Raw genomic sequence first — 17,178 nt, forward strand, 5'->3', positions numbered from 1 at the left:
TTTGTTGTGGACCGATGCCACCCCACCCTCATGGTCAATAACATTAACCATCGCCTGTTATGGCTCGACTAACCTGTGGTCCGTTACACTGTGCAGACATGTCACCTGTAGCTTACCCCCCCATTCTACACGATCCTAACAATAATATCTTGTGATGTTTTGGTCTACAGTCTGCAGATCCAGAGGGAAATACACTCTACACATATTAAGTATTAATTAACCTGCATCCATGTTTGATAACCACTTCATACAGTACAGGTCAGGGAGCCTCTCTCAGGAAGTGCAGGACATAGTATAATATATATTATGGGGGCGGCATGGTGGTGCAGTGGTTAGCACTGTTACCTCACACCTCTGGGACCCGGGTTCGAGTTTCCGCCTGGGTCACATGTGTGTGGAGTTTGCATGTTCTCCCCATGTCGTCGTGGGGTTTCCTCCGGGTACTCCGGTTTCCCCCCACAGTCCAAAAACATGCTGAGGCTAGTTGGAGTTACTAAATTGTGCATGTGTGAGTGAATGGTGTGTGAGTGTGCCCTGCGATGGGCTGGCCCCCCATCCTGGGTTGTTCCCTGTCTCGTGCCCATTGCTTCCGGGATAGGCTCCGGACCCCCCACAACCCAATAGGATAAGCAGTTTGGAAAATGGATGGATGGATATATTATGTATAATGCCTTTTAAATATATTCATATTTGCGTAATGGTAAATAGATATTTATATAAAAGCAGAGTACAAAAACAGCAACGTCAACTGCAAAAAAGTTCACATTTATTAGTTTGCCAAATTTTAACTGAGCACAATACATAAATCATTTTAAAAGTTATCATTTACCTTAAAGCCGTCACTGTTAGTTATTCAAACATATAGCTGAATTATTTGGGGAGAGCATGTGGCTCAGCTGGCTAAGCCTGGCTTTGGCCGAATAGTCACATATCTGTGGGTCCTTGCAAGGCCCTGAAACAGCCCCCCCCCTATTTCCCCAGGTCCATGGGCACCGCTGCAGGTGGCTGCCCTTCGCTGCCAAGCTTGCTGTCATTTTAATATCTGTTTCTGTGCGTCAGGCAGAGCAAGATGGGGTAGGCAAATATTTCCCCTCAGGGATCAATAAAACATCACTATTACTATTATTATTATTGCTTGGTAAAAGAGGTATAATTCCTGAAATACTGATTTTACTCGCTCCAAAAAATATAACTCGCTATGCAAAAAAAATTCATTGTTAAAAAATAATTGTAATTGATTTTCTAAACTAATCCTGCTATTAATATTTAAAGGAGCAACAGAATAGAATAAAATATATATATATACAGGTGAGATGATACCTGGGAGTCACTGCACAGGGTCCTAAAATTCACGTAATTTTCTGGAAATGTATTGAGTTTTACTTTTATTTCTAGTTGCAAATTACCTAAACACATAATGCCTGCTCTGTGATGGACTGTGATGTATCCCATCCAGTGTGTCCCCAGTGCTGCAGGACACACCTTGGTTTGAACTGTGCACTAATCCCCTAGAATCACTGCTTGGTTCTGTCTTTATAATCCCAGATGGCGCAATTTTAGGGCTCACTGGGGTAAAATGAAGGTCCATTCTGTAATTTACAGTCGGCAGCAAACTGGTCACAGCCAGTAGCCATGTTTTGTAATATTAGTCATTTAGTTATTAGTCAATTGTTTTTGGGATATTTTTAACAGGCAGTTAGTCAGCACAGTGACAGTTGTGCTGTTATTGAGAAAAAACCCAGGATAGAAGGGCTCAGTGAACGTGATCTGGACCCTGTGCAGGAGGGTCAATGTGTCAGAGACGCTGTAGAAGGACAGAGTTCCTGCCCAGTGATCCAGGTACACCCCTATCCTGGAGGAATGGGAGCCATATACTGCAGTTTGCACATTATTGTGCCAGAATGAGTAACTGGAGCCTGACCAGTACAAACACCAGGACTTGTCATTGTATCCAAGCCAGCTGTTGTTATCCAATCCTTTCCTGCTGATCCCTTTATATGTGACGGCTATACCAATCGAACTCCCGCTCCACTCAACCTCCCAGTAGCAGCGTCCAGTCAGACCCTCTGTACACAGTACTTGGCAGGATAAGTCAAACCTCTCCTGGTGATCAGGATATGACTGTATCTCACTCTACCATATCACCACTCTGTTCCCCACAGACAGATGAAGGTTTCTGTTTGCTGTGTTGGGGTCCAGAGTGAGCTGACGGGAATCTGACAAAGGAGAAGATCAGAAGGTGATGTTTTGGCTCCATTCACTCCTTACATTAAACAAGATCGTGTGCTTTTGTGTATGTTGAAATGCTTTGAAACATAAAACTAATTTCTGTAGTATGTTGGTATTCTGTAAAGATTTTTCATGGTATGTAATAGCATTTCTTACATTTTTGAAAAATAGATTTTAGAGGGACTAGTTTATAATATCACTGAAAAAAGCCTTTGATAAATGTTTTTCTGTTAATTTTTAAATGATAATATTTTCAATACGGACACTTCACAGAACAACCTCATAAGCACAATAATATTAATACATCAGCAGTTGTGTTCAAAGCAGATTTAAAGGCTACTGACATAACAGTTCATGTATATGAGAAAGACCAGGAGGCAGCAGAAGAGAGAGAGAAGCTCCCCTAGCAGAAGAAAATGAAACACAATAAAACACACTCCACCTCATACAGGGAGAGAGAAGCGTGTGTGTGAACAGACTCACAGTGTAAGAATTCTGATCTGGTCGTGGGCACTAATACTGGTAGGACGGTGTCTTTGGTAACTAGAAGGAGACAGAGAGAAACAGGGATGTGAGTAAAAGGAATTTACTTGTGGGAGATGGACTTCACTCACTGTGGAGATACCAGCAGTAGAGTATTACTGTGGGGACAACTTTACTATGTGGGATGACAACAGGCAGTTTAACAAACCGCTAATCATCCATCCATCCATCCATCCATCCATCCATCCATCCATCCGGGTCGGGTCGCGGGGGCAGCAGTCTCAGCAGGGAAGCCCAGACTTCCCTCTCCCCTACCACTTCATCCAGCTCTTCTGGGAGGATCCAGAGGTGTTCCCAGGCCAGCCGAGAGACATAGTCCCTCCAGCGTGTCCTGGGTCTTCCCCGGGGCCTCCTCCCAGTGGGACATGCCCGGAACACCTCACCAGGGAGACGTCCAGGAGGCATCCTAATCAGATGCCCGAGCCACCTCATCTGGCTCCTCTCGATGCGGAGGAGCAGCGGCTCTACTCTGAGTCCCTCCCGAATGACTGAGCTCCTCACCCTATCTCTAAGGAAGAGTCCAGCCACCCTGCGGAGGAAACTCATTTCGGGCGCTTGCACCTGCGATCCTGTTCTTTCGGTCACTACCCATAGCTCATGACCATAGGTGAGGCTAGGAACGTAGATCGACTGGTAAATTGAGAGCTTTGCCTTTTGGCTCAGCTCTCTCTTCACCATGACAGACCGATGTAGCGCCCGCATGACTGCTGACGCCGCACTGATCCGCCTGTCGACCTCCCGTTCCATCGTTCCCTCACTCATGAACAAGATCCCGAGACACTTAAACTCCTCCACTTGGGGGAGGACGCCATCCCCAACTCAGAGAGATCATTCTACCCTTTTCCGGCTGAGGACCATGGTCTCGGATTTGGAGGTACTGATTCTCATCTCAGCCACTTCACACTCGGCTGCGAACTGTCCCAGTGAGAGCCGAAGGTCACGGTCCGATGAAGCCAACAGAACCACATCATCTGCAAAAAGCAGAGACCTAATCCTGAGGTCACCAAACCGGACACCCTCAACGCCCTGGCTGCGCCTAGAAATTTTGTCCATAAAAACTATGAACAGAATCGGTGACAAAGGGCAGCCCTGGTGGAGTCCAACCCTCACCAGAAACGAGTCCGACTTATTGCTGCCCATGCGGACCAGGTTCTGGCACCAGTCATACAGGGACCGAACCGCCCTTAAAAGGAAGCCCGGCACCCCATACTCCCGGAGCACTCCCCACAGGACTCCCCGAGGGACATGGTCGAATGCCTTCTCTAAGTCCACAAAACACATGTAGACTGGTTGGGCAAACTCCCATGAACCCTCCAATACCCTGTGGAGAGTATAGAGCTAGTCCACTGTTCCACACTGCTCCTCCTAAATCCGACGTTTGACAATCCGGCGGACCCTCCTCTCCAGAACCCCCGAATAGATCTTACCAGGGAGGCTGAGTAGTGTAATCCCCCTATAGTTGGAGCACACCCTCCGGTCCCCTTTCTTAAAGAGGGGGACCACCACCCCGGTCTGCCAGTCCAGAGGCTCTGCTCTCAAAGTCCACGCGATGCTGCAGATGCGTGTCAACCAGGACAGCCCCACAACATCCAGAGCCTTAAGGAACTCTGGGCGGATCTCATCCACCCCCAGAGCCCGGCCACCGAGGAGCTTTTTAAGCACCTCAGCGACCTCCGCCCCAGAGATCCAGCGAGTCCACCCCCAAGTCTCCACACTCTGCTTCCACATTGGAAGGTATGTCGGTGGGATTAAGGAGGTCTTTGAAGTATTACTTCCACCGACCCAAAACGTCCCGAGTTGAGGTCAGCAGCGCACCATCCCCACCATAAACAGTGTTGATATTGCACCGCTTTCCTGCCCTGAGCTGCTGGATGGTGAACCAGAATCTCCTCGAAGCCGTCCGGAAGTCGTTTTCCTTGGCCTCACCAAACTCCTCCCACACCTGAGTTTTTGCCTCGGCAAAGCCACATCCCACTTGGCCTGCCGGTAGCCGTCAGCTGCCTCCGGAGTCCCAAAGGCCAAAACGGTCTGATAGAACTCCTCCTTCAGCTTGACGGCATCCCTTACCACTGGTGTCCACCAGCAGATTCAGAGATTGCCATCGTGACAGGCACCGACCACCTTACGGCCGCAGCTCCGGTCAGCCGCCTCCACAATGGAGGCACGGAACATGGCCCATTCGGACTCAATGTCCCCCGCCTCCCCTGGGATATGGGAGAAGTTCTGCTGGAGGTAGAAGTTGAAACTCCTCCTGACAGGGGATTCTGCCAGATGTTCCCAGCAGACCCTCACTATACGCTTGGGCCTGCCAGGCCTGGCCGGCTTCCTCCCCCATCAGCAGAGCCAACCCACCACCAGGTAGTGATCAGTTGACAGCTCCGCCCCTCTCTTCACCCGAGTGTCCAAGACATGTGGCCGCAAGTCCGATGACACAACTACAAAGTCGATCATCGAACTGCGGCCTAGGGTGTCCTGGTGCCAAGTGCACATATGGACACCCATATGCCTGAACATGGTGTTCATTATGGACAATCCGTGACGAGCACAGAAGTCCAATAACAAAGCACCGCTCGGGTTCAGATCGGGGGGCTGTTCCTCCCAATCACGCCACTCCAGGTTTCACTGTCATTGCCCACGTGAGCATTGAAATCCCCCAGAACAAGAGTCCCCAGGAGGAGAGCTGTCCAACACCACTTCCAAGGGTGAGTATTCTGAACTGCTGCTTGGTGCATAAGCGCAAACAGTCAGGACCCGTCCCCCCCACCTGAAGGCGAAGGGAGGCTACCCTCTCGTCCACTGCGGTAAACCCCAATGTACAGGCGCCCTGCCAGGGGGCAATAAGTATGCCCACCCCTGCTCGGCGCCTCTCCCCGCAGGCAACTCCAGAGTGGAAAAGGGTCCAACCCCCCTCAAGGAGACTGGTTCCAGAGCCCAAGCAGTGCGTCGAGGTGAGTCCGACTATATCTAGCCAGAACTTCACAATCTCGCGCACCAGCTCAGGCTCCTTTCCCGTCAGAGAGGTGACATTCCATGTCCCTAGAACTAGCTTCTGCAGCCGGAGATCAGACCGCGAAGGTCCTTGCCTTTGGCTACTGCCTAACTCGCACTGCACCTGACCCCTATGGCCCCTACTATAGGTGGTGCGCACATTGGAGAGGGGACCCACGTGCCTTCTTCGGGCTGTGCCTGGACATCAGGCGCTCGCCATCGAGCCCCACCCCCAGGAGCCGCTAATCATTCTACATTAAACATATTACATATTGTAAATGTGTTTCATTTTGAAGAAGTGAAGAAGTATTTTTAAAGGATTTCATAAACATTTAATCTAATGCTGACTGTAGGCCTACTGCATACTCTATCTACACGGTCTGTATTAACATGAACAGATTGGAAAATGAATTTATTTATTAACCCGCATGATGTATCTCTGTCGATTTCTTTTCACAAACATTCTCCAGTTGATCCTTCAGTTCAAAGACCACCTTCCTCACATTCCCAAGATCCAAACGTGGACCGACAGAGATTCTGGGTCCAAATCCAGCTTCAGGGGTGACAGGAAGACCCTGGTACCTCTACAGAAACACAGTCTGATTAAACAGCTTTATCATAACAAATGTGTATTGTAATAAAATTAAGAAGCATTATTAATTTCAGGCAAATGACAAACAATTTAAAATACCAAAGAAATCAGACATCCATTTCAATGCTTTGGTTTTCTTATTGCCAAAGTATCTGTTCTGTTACCTGGAGAAAATGGATGTGATCCTCTGTGTGTGGAAGCTGCTCCAGCTCAGAGTGTCTCCTCTTCAGTTCATCAATCTCCTGCTTCAGTATCTCCATGTGTCCTTCAGCCTGACTCACTGCAGCCTTCTCCTGATCTCTGATCAGCTTTGTCACCTCAGAGCGTGTTCTCTCAATGGAGCGGATCATCTCAGTGAAGATCCTCTCGCTGTCCTGTACTGCTGACTGTGCTGAGCTCTGTTGGTGACACAGTAAGTTACAATTGGCCCCTTTTGAGACTCCAGAGAGCCTCATTATACAATAGAGATATGAGCTGACAGGAGGTATAAAAACAGCACATGACTGGGGTTTGGAGCGTCACCATGCTGGATGCCTCAGGTACTGAAACCCAGCCAGCACTGATTGGAAATGATCACTCATTAAGCTCATACACTGTCAGCTGCAGGGATTTGGCAGAGACTGGTGGCTGTATGGGGCAGGTTGGTTGTCAGCATTGGGTCTTTATTGGTGAATTTTTGTTTATTTGCATTACACAGGTGTATGAAAAGTCATCTGTTATTTTGAGGGTTATCGCTTAAGGACTGTTTGAGAAAGACTTAAGCTCAACCCTCCTGTTCGCTGCTTTTGTCCCCCCTCCTCTGGTAGAACCCTGACTCATTGTATCCCACAGTGACCTTACATTAATTAAACCTTAAAGGATGTAAGTCACCTGTCTTGGAAAAGCCTCGATTCAAGCCTGACATGCTTCTTACAACCCAGCTGTTATCTTCTGCTCAGGTTCATACTCACTGTGATTGAGTCCATAGCCTCTCTCAGCTCCTGCAGCTCCTTCTCTCTCATCTGAATTCTATTCTGAAATTCCTTCTTTGTTTCTCCCATTTGTTTCTACAGACAGCAAACAAGATGACAAAACAAGTTTGTTTCATTAGCGGAGATAAAATTCTTTAATCATCCTGTCCAGGGTGGACCCCGGCCTTCTGCCCTATGCTGATTGATTCCGGGGCTGCCCGTGACCCTGACCGGGATAAGTGGTTAAGGGATGGATGGATGGATGGATGGATGGATGGATATTCTTAAATGATTTATTATCTGTAGGTAGGATACATTTGACGATGCTCCTTTGACTCATATTCCCAGTGAGGGATGTGAAAAGAGTTTTCACAGTCAACCTGATGTTAACTTACTGTATATAATGCATGTTTTTCACAGTCAACCTGAAGTTCACTTACTGTATATAATATATGTTTCTGACAGTCAAGCTGAAGTTGTTGGGTATCTTGTCCGTTGTCTCAGTGTATGCTCTGACCGCGGTGAAAGTGACTGGGATGGGCAGACGTTGGAGGCCCCTGCAGAACTTCAGGGTCTACAGAAGTGTCCAGTGTGTGAATTCTGAACACAGACTTGTTGTTGCCACTCTGAAGATTCAGCTTACATCCAGTAGGCTACCACTTACTAGGAGAACAAGGCTGGACTAAGCCAGACTTCCCTGTTGGAGGACATCTCCCACCCATTACAGGACACACTGTCAGTACTGAGTAGCTCCATCAGTGACAGACTGGTGCATCCAAGGTGTGTGACAGAGATACCGCAGGTCTTTTCTTCCATCTGCCATCAGACTTTACAACAAACAATAAGCACATACCTAATCCCATGCTCATATACTCCACGTATATACTGAGACAATTTTTATGTTATAATACTCGTTTTATTCCTGCTAATAACGTGTGTATATACATATTATATTATCTTATCTGAAGATCAAACTCTTTCGGATGAGCTTGTACGCAGTTTGTGTGAGGAACTTGCAGGGACTTGCCAACAGTAATGTGATGTGGGAGACCTTCCATAATAAGACCATGAAGGTTGCCGATAGTTGTGTTGGTGTTCCCAGAAGGAGGCGTTTCAGTGACAGACTGGTGCATCCAAGGTGTGTGACAGAGATACCGCAGGTCTTTTCTTCCATCTGCCATCAGACTTTACAACAAACAATAAGCACATACCTAATCCCATGCTCATATACTCCACGTATATACTGAGACAATTTTTATGTTATAATACTCGTTTTATTCCTGCTAATAACGTGTGTATATACATATTATATTATCTTATCTGAAGATCAAACTCTTTCGGATGAGCTTGTACGCAGTTTGTGTGAGGAACTTGCAGGGACTTGCCAACAGTAATGTGATGTGGGAGACCTTCCATAATAAGACCATGAAGGTTGCCGATAGTTGTGTTGGTGTTCCCAGAAGGAGGCGTTTCATCTTGCAGGGAACCCTGGATATTGAAGTTAGCAGACTGACTGGGAGAGCATGGGGGGTCATGAGGTCGCTGAATAGGGGTGTGTGGAGCTCGCGATATCTTTGCAAGAGGATGAAGGTCCAAGTCTTTAGAGTCCTGGTGCTCCTTGTCTTGCTGTATGGCTGTGAGACATTGATGCTATCCAGTGAGCTGAGACAAAGACTAGACACATTCAGTTCTGTGTCTCTTCATAGAATCCTTGGGTACTGTTGGTTTGACTTTCTATCGAATGAGCGTTTGCTAGAGGAGTCCCGAATGAGACACATTACCTGCATTGTGAGGGAGCGTCAGTCACGGCACTACGGCCATGTGGCACGTTTCCCTGAGAGTGATCCGACCTGCAGAATCCTCATTGCTGAGGACCCAAGCGGCTGGACCAGACCAAGGGGACACCGACGTAACACCTGGCTGCGGCAGATGCATGGCCATTTCCGGAGAGTGGGACTGGACCGTGTGTCTGCCTGGGGGGTCGCCAGCCAGGATCCCAAGGCATTTCGTCATGTGGTGTGTATGACAGTGCTGCATCAGTGCATGCTCCCCAACCTGACCTGGCCTGCCCTCCTGTTAGCTTTAACAAGCCTGGTCATTCTCCTCTGACTTCTTTCATTGACTGACAAAACTGACCCAGGATGGTGGCTGTTTCTGAGATGCTGGAACCGCCAGACTCGACACCAATAATCATACCGTATTGAAAACCTCTCAGTTTATTAATCTCAGCCAAACAATAAGTGAACCTCTGAACCCTGTTTGCTTGCTGTATGTATCCAGCTGCCATTATATGATTCACTGTTTAAAGGATTTCTGTAAGAATTCAATTGGAACTTTTTGAACTTTATAAAAACGTTTTGAGACTGTTTTGGCCCATTGAGAAGACAGTCTATGATAAAAGTCAAAGAGTAAAAATTTCCCCTTAATCAGTTATAGCACATTTTCAGAACCATGTTATTTTTGGGGGCATTTTCTTTTCACTTTAACGAAGCAAATTTGATTTCTTTGTCTTCAAATCAGATATAGTCGCAAATAGACAGACAGAAAAATGTATGCAAGAAAGTTGCTTGTCTGACCTGTATCTCCGCCCTTCCTGCAGCAGCTGAGACTGTATCATGGCCTCTGTGTTCATCCATTAAACAGGGATAACAGATACACTGCTGGTCGGTACGGCAGTAGATCTCCAGGAGTTTGTCATGCTGGGAACAGAGCTTGTCCTGCAGATGTCCAGTGGCATCAGTCAGCTTGTGGTTCTTAAAAGCTGGAGACACATAATGAGGCTGGAGGTGAGATTCACAGTAAGAGACCAGACACACCAGGCAGGACTTGACAGCTTTGTGTTTTCTCCCAGTACAGAAATCACACTCCACATCTCCAGGTCCAGCATAATAGTCAGCAGGAGTAGTTGCTCTTAGTCCAGTTTTCTTCAGGTTCTCCACCACTTCAGCCAGCATGGTGTTTCTGCCCAGAACAGGTCTGGGTGTGAAGGTCTGTCTGCACTGGGGGCAGCTGTAAACTCCAGCATGATCCTCCTGATCCCAGCAGCTCTTAATGCAGCTCATGCAGTAACTGTGTCCACAGGGAATAGTCACTGGATCCTTCAAAAGATCCAGACAGATTGGACAGCTGAACTGATTCGGATCCAGTGTAGAACTGGCTTCTGCCATTTTACCACGAACACTGATAGGTTTCAGTTTCGTTTTTCCTCACAGTCGTCTGTGTGTGAGAGTGGGAGGAACTTCCTGCTTCTCAGGCTGCAGTAGGTGTGGTTTTGGACTGAGGCCAGACTGAGAAGAGCAGACTGGGCAAACATCAATTATTTACAGTGTCTATTTAGTTTTTATTCAGACCTAATTGTTATTGACATTTTCCCCCAAACAAGCTACAATCCAACAGTTTGATGTTCTCTATAGAAAGCAGCTAGAAGGCAGAATGGTAGAAGAGAGCAGTTATATTAGGATTGAATCTCTGGGTCCGTTTAGATGCTGTTTCAACTTGTTACGTCCTTCTTGACTAAACAAACTGGATAATTGAAGCAGCTGCTCTTTCTTGTGGGATTATTCATTAAATAACTATATACATAATGGATTGTACTCAGAAACTACTAGCAGCCTAGCACGCCTCCAGTGAACTTCCTGACCCACCTATGCACACATCAAATCCACCCATGATGCACCAGTGCAACATACCAATCCTATTGTTACATTCCTCTTCTTCTGCTTGAAGTGAAATCCTTACACTATAATTAAAATGTAACATTACCATGTCTTCTGTCGTCTCCTGAAAGAAAAAACGGTTTTATAATTCAGAAAATGTGGGATCTCTTGTCTGGAAAAGTGTGCTTTTAATTTTATAATCACTGTGCTTGACTTTGTGTCTGGGAAGTAATAATCAATTTCCCAAAAACACGGAATGTATTTATCAGATAGTCTCTGTCTTCAGGAAAAAAGTCAATGGCTACTTTTAGCCCACGGTCTCCTTGTGTAGTGTCTCTTTTTGCTGTTTTGTACCTGAAGACCTACAGTTGTTAAATTTGCAGTAAATGCCTTCATGTGCTTGTTCATACCTGGCGGACAGACACATTCCTCGGCTCTCCTGAGACATCCTTCAATCCCCAAATGTGAGCAATGGATGTTCTGAATGATGTAGCCCTGAATACTGTCCAATCCTGAAACCCAGCTCCTTCTGTAAGGAATAATAATGCCCAGTTTCTTCCGGTGTATCTCTCTTATTCTGTGGTCACCATCACCTCATGGTGTCTGCAGTTTTGCATTTGCATCTGCAACATAACAGTCTCTCTGCTGAGATTAGTACATAATAGGGGTGTAACGCTATACTCAGCCCATGAGACAAGAGGAGACAGGGTACTGGGTTCATGAGAACAAGACGATATTTTAGCAATACATAGGAAAGCTTCAAAGAGGAAATATATTACTGGAATGCAACGTTTTATTTGATTAATTTGAAAGACAAAAAATATGCTAAATGCTAAATAATGCAGATGTATGCTGAAGTGTTTTAAATAATCACCATCATCATATGCAGTAAAGCATATAAAACAAAACAAATATCTAGCACCATTAAAAATTTCACCATAAACTCAAATGACAGGCTTCTCTCGTATTTGGCTACTCAATTGAACATAAAATAGAATATACATAAAACAATATAAATAAAAAACATAAAACTTTTTTTTTATGTTTTCTCCACCGGTGCAGTGAATTTTAAGTACAGAGCTATGATGGTGCTGCTGCAAATGGCTTTGCACAGTAGTAGCGTTAGCCGCTGTGTACGGCATTATTTTCCTACAATGCTTACAGATGGTTTGTGTTTTGTCTGTCACCTTTTCGCCGTTTATATTTTAAGCCGGATACCCAAAATGCTGCCGCACAAAACATTTAAAAGTGTCTGGGGCGTCTGGGTAATTTCGTCAGACGGCGACATGCTTACAGCGCTTGATTTTCAGCGCCTTCGCGAGACCGCTTTTCACTCCGACGAGAAATCTCGTCATGTAATATCGCGAGATCTCGTTGCATCCCTAGTACATAGTCTACCATGTTACTGGTTTCTGTGTCCATCCCTGATTCACCTCTGTGGCCCTCCGGCAAGTTTGCTTTGCTCAAAGTGCCTGTTAACAACATGGCGTGTTCTGGAACATAATTGACACTGGCATCATACCTCTGGAATTGCCATAAGCATATCGATGAAATTTCTCCACACCAGAAACTATGACTAGGCACTCTGTTTTTCTCTAGGCATGGCCCCTTCCAGTTTGAGTAAGCGTCCTGCTCCTATATGCTGAGGGTTTACCTCGTGGTTTGCTGCTCCTAACCCTGTTTCACTGGCATCGCACTGCAGCCCCAGCTGCTCTTCAGGGCTATATTACCTTAAGACTGGTACTTTTGCTGTGTTGTGTTTCAGTCTAGTGAATGCATCCTCAAGCACTTCATACTAATCCCACGTAGACTTTTGTGTGTGATCTGTCTCAGAATCTCGCAGTTATCTAAAAGTTTATATTTTTATATTATATTATAAAAGTTTATATGTTTATATTACTTTGACTTATTTGATTTATTTCAGCGTGCCTACCGGTCTCTGGACACCTTTAACATGCGCTGGTCGTGGCATCTCCTTGATGGCACGCACTTGTTCAGGATCCACAGTGCGTCCTTCAGCAGTAAGAAGATGCCCTATGTATGGTACTTCCTGCCCCCTCAGTTTGAACTTTCAGTTTAATGTCTCTTCCCCTGCCATTTTGACAACTTGAAATTATGATCTTTGCTTGTGCTTTGCAGCCTGTCACTTTCTCCTGTGACCAGTACATCATCTACCATGATGTATCTGCCAGGTAAGCCCTCCTTGGGTTAGTTTATGCTGGAAACCTTCTGGTGCTGGGCTAATCCCTATCGTTTTCCTTAGCCAATAAAATATGCAGAATGGAGTGGCAAAGGTGGTGAGATACCTGGATTCCTCTGCCAATTTCACATGCCAAAATCCATGCTGGGGGCGGCATGGTGGTGCAGTGGTTAGCACTGTTGCCTCACACCTCTGGGACCTGGGTTCGAGTCTCCGCCTGGGTCACATGTGTGCGGAGTTTGCATGTTCTCCGCATGTCGTCATGGGGTTTCCTCCGGGTACTCCGGTTTCCCCCCACAGTCCAAAAACATGCTGAGGCTAATTGGAGTCGCTAAATTGCCCATAGGTGTGCATGTGTGAGTGAATGGTGTGTGAGTGTGCCCTGCGATGGGCTGGCCCCCCATCCTGGGTTGTTCCCTGCCTCGTGCCCATTGCTTCCCGGATAGACTCCAGACCTCCCGTGACCCAGTAGGATAAGCGGTTTGGAAAATGGATGGAAATCCATGCTTGGCATCACAAACTGTAAAGGCTTTAGCGTTTGACAAGTCTGGTGAAATGTCTTCTATGGTTGGCAGGGGGGAAATAGCTGCTTTTCAGGGCTATATTTAATGGTTGCAGATCTATGTAGATTCTGGGCGTGCCATTCGATTTCTGCTCTCCAGAAGCATTGTGACCTTTTGCCATCCACAAGATATATTTTGTGCTGCCCCTGTTCTCCAGCATAGGGTTACCAAGGGTCTGGGTTGTTTCCCGGAACATGCACTATTTCTGGGGACTGGTCCGGGCATCCGGGTAATTTTTCAAAAATCTGCAGTATGTCTGGGTTTAGCAGTGTAACCAGTATGACCCAGTGCTGCAAGCTACAGTGGAGTACCGAGTGAAGGAAAAAGCACCAATTTTCAGTAAACGTCAGCTACTCAGTATCATCACACAGCCTTTGCAAGGCTCATGAACACATTTACTTTAAAAATTAAATGACATTAAATGACACATCTGTACATGTCATACTGCTCACAAGTGATGAAAGCATTGGCATTTTGACTCTTCATTTATGTTTTCTTTACACAGTGAATGACATTGCTTGCTTGAAGTTTAACAAACGTTAGCTTAGCATTTTGTAACTTTTGTTGAAAAAGACTTATATACACATATATAGTGTCAATTGTGTGTAACTGTAAAGTTGTAATTGTGGAAATAACCGAGTCCAAAATGCAAGGTAAAAGTAAAAATCTTTATTAGTGAGATGAAGCAATATAGTGTGACAGAGTGCTCTGCATAACCTGGGTGTTGGCACACACCGCACAAGAAATGCCCCCCCCCTTCAAGATCTTCTTCCATGGCTGATCACCATATAGCATGTCCATCCTTAAATGTCCTCTTGCAACCTCCAATCTTGCTTTCCAAGCACATACATAATGATTACATGATTGATTAATTACCTATTGTTCTATCATTACATGTTGTTTATACTGACAGTGGTTATACTGTGATATACCTGTGAAATCCTATGATGGAAAGCACTTCATATTATTACCTCAAATTATGACAAACAGGATAATAGTAGGCTTCTGCCCTCTCAACTGCTCATGAACTGTTCACCACCATCATGACAGCCTTCCCTCACAAGCCCAACAGATGCAACCCCTTTTCCCAGTTAGGAGAGTTATTTGACTGGTGCCAGGTCAGTGTATTCCACAGTGTGTTTTCCCTAGTATACTTCCTCTCATGAGTTTTCCAGAACAACAACACACAACACACTCTTGCCCAAAGCCCAGGACAAAGTGTTGTTCCCACTCCCCCAAATGTGACATCTTCTCGCCTGAGGTCTATCCACAATCCCACGATCCCAGAATGCAACAGCATCTTCTTGCCTAAGGCCTAAGACAAAACATTAACCCAAGTATTTCCCCCGCAGTACCATTCTTCCACACGATATGTCCGGACACAAATTTTTGTTTTACAGGATGGTTATGGAAGATTCATACAGTACGTAAGAAGCAATTCCTGACCAGTGGACTCAAAAGCTCATTAATATTCTGATCCCCAGTCTCACAAAATAAAGTAACCCTACTCCAACAGCCTGATCCATCTCTACCCTACATGGTGGAAGTGGACACCTCAAAGGTGGGAGATGCAGCTGTTTTATCCCAAAGGCAGGATGACTCTGGAAGAATGCATCCTTTTGCATTTTTTTTGTAGAAGTTAACTCCCGCAAAATGAAACTATATCATCAGAAAGTGGGGGCTCCAAGGTAAAAAGCTGGCTTTCAGTGAGTGGTGACACTGACTGGAGGGAGCTGTCCACCCATTCTTCGTCTTCACCAGTCACCACAATCTGGAACACCTGAAGACTGGCAAGCATCTAAGCATCTACACTTTAGAGAGGCAACACAGTCTATTGTTCAGCTGCTTCAATTTTACTGTTTCCTATATCTCAGGCTCCAAGAACATGAAGGTGGATGTCCTCTCCCACCAGTTTGATCCCCCTGTTGCATGAGCAGAGTCAGTCCTTGTTCTGCCTACCCTGTTTCCCTGGGACCTTGAGGATTCCATTCACAAATCCCAGGGACAAGAACCTCCACCTGATGCTTGTCCTCCAAGTGAATTGTTTGTACGTCAAACCCTTTGCACAGCTGACCACCAATAGGTTCACTCCTCCCTCTGCTCTGGTCACCCAGGGATCTCCTCCATGGCCCCAATGCTCTCATGGTGGTATTGGTGACCAGGATGGAGAGCAGAGGTAGTGGAGTTCATAGCATCCTGTCCAGTCTGTACTCAGAACGAAGCATCTCACCACACTCTGGCTGGATTACTTCAGCAGCTTCCGATTCTGACTCGGCCGTAGTCTCAGATCACTATGGATTTCTTCACCAACCTCTGAAAGTCACAGAGCTACACTGTTATCCAGAACATTGTTGGCAGGTTCTCTAAGATGTCTAGACTCGTGCCCCTGTCTAAGTTACCCTCGGCTACTCAGGTAGCTGACATTTTATTTCTCTGGGTGTTCCGTTACTATGGTGTTCCAGAGGACATAGTCTGTTATCATAGACCCCAATTCACAGCCTGAGTCTTCCAGGCTTTTTTGATTTATTTGAATATCTCACTCAGTCTTTCCTCAAAATAACATCCATAAACGAATGGATTTCTGGAGAGGATGAACCAGGAGGTGGCTGACACCATGTTTTTTGTGTGTCTCCTGACTGACAGAATGGGCAGGTACCTTCCTTGGGCTGAGTACACCCGTATCTCTCTTATTCAGGGCAGGTACCTCTGTTCCCGAGGGACTCGGCCTAACTCAGTACCTTCTGTAGAATGAAGATTCCACAAGAGCAAACATGTGGAAATGAGTCCATCAGCAGCTGAAGTTCTAGGCGCAGCTCCAGAAGGCACAAGCTGATTGTCACCAGGTGTGGTTGTCCACCCAAAACCTCAGGCTCCCATCCTGACATAAGTTGGCTCTTCGTTTTATTGATCCATTGTGGAACATCTGGCAGATCTGCTCAGTCTCTGACCATCTGCAATTACCCAAGCTTTACTGGATTTTGCTCATCTGCAAGATCTTTCTGCTCAAGCCAGTCTGATATAGCATGGCCCATCCTTTGGTGGACATGGTGGTAGATACAAATAAACACATAGAACCTTTCAGGTTGATTTGTGTCCTGGTTTTACCTAGACAAGTCTTGTACAGTACATAAACTATATAGAGAAAAGTATTGGGACACACCTCTTAATGACTGAATTCAGGTGTTTTACTCATTACCACAGGTGCATAAAATAATGTAGTCAGTTTTACAAACACCTGTGAAGGTATGGGTCATTTTGAAGAGCTCAGTGGTGCTGTCATAGGATGCCACCTTTACAATAAGTCAGTTTGTGAAATTTCTTCCCTGCTAGATATTCCATTGTCATCTGTAAGTGGTACTGTTGCAAAGAAGAAGCATTTAGGAACAACAGAAACCCAGACAGGAACTGGCAGGTTGTGTAAACAGGAGAGTTGCTGAGTGCTGAGGTGCGTAGTCTG

At 45.9% G+C, this 17,178-nt stretch overlaps 1 pseudogene; it reads right to left on the minus strand.

Moving 5' to 3' along the window:
• Positions 1–744: 744 nt before the first annotated feature.
• Positions 745–11,153, minus strand: LOC125740051 (tripartite motif-containing protein 16-like; annotated as a pseudogene).
• Positions 11,154–17,178: the final 6,025 nt, after the last annotated feature.

This window comes from Brienomyrus brachyistius, chromosome 4 (assembly GCF_023856365.1).
Source record: "Brienomyrus brachyistius isolate T26 chromosome 4, BBRACH_0.4, whole genome shotgun sequence".
In the NCBI taxonomy this organism is placed as follows: domain Eukaryota; kingdom Metazoa; phylum Chordata; class Actinopteri; order Osteoglossiformes; family Mormyridae; genus Brienomyrus; species Brienomyrus brachyistius.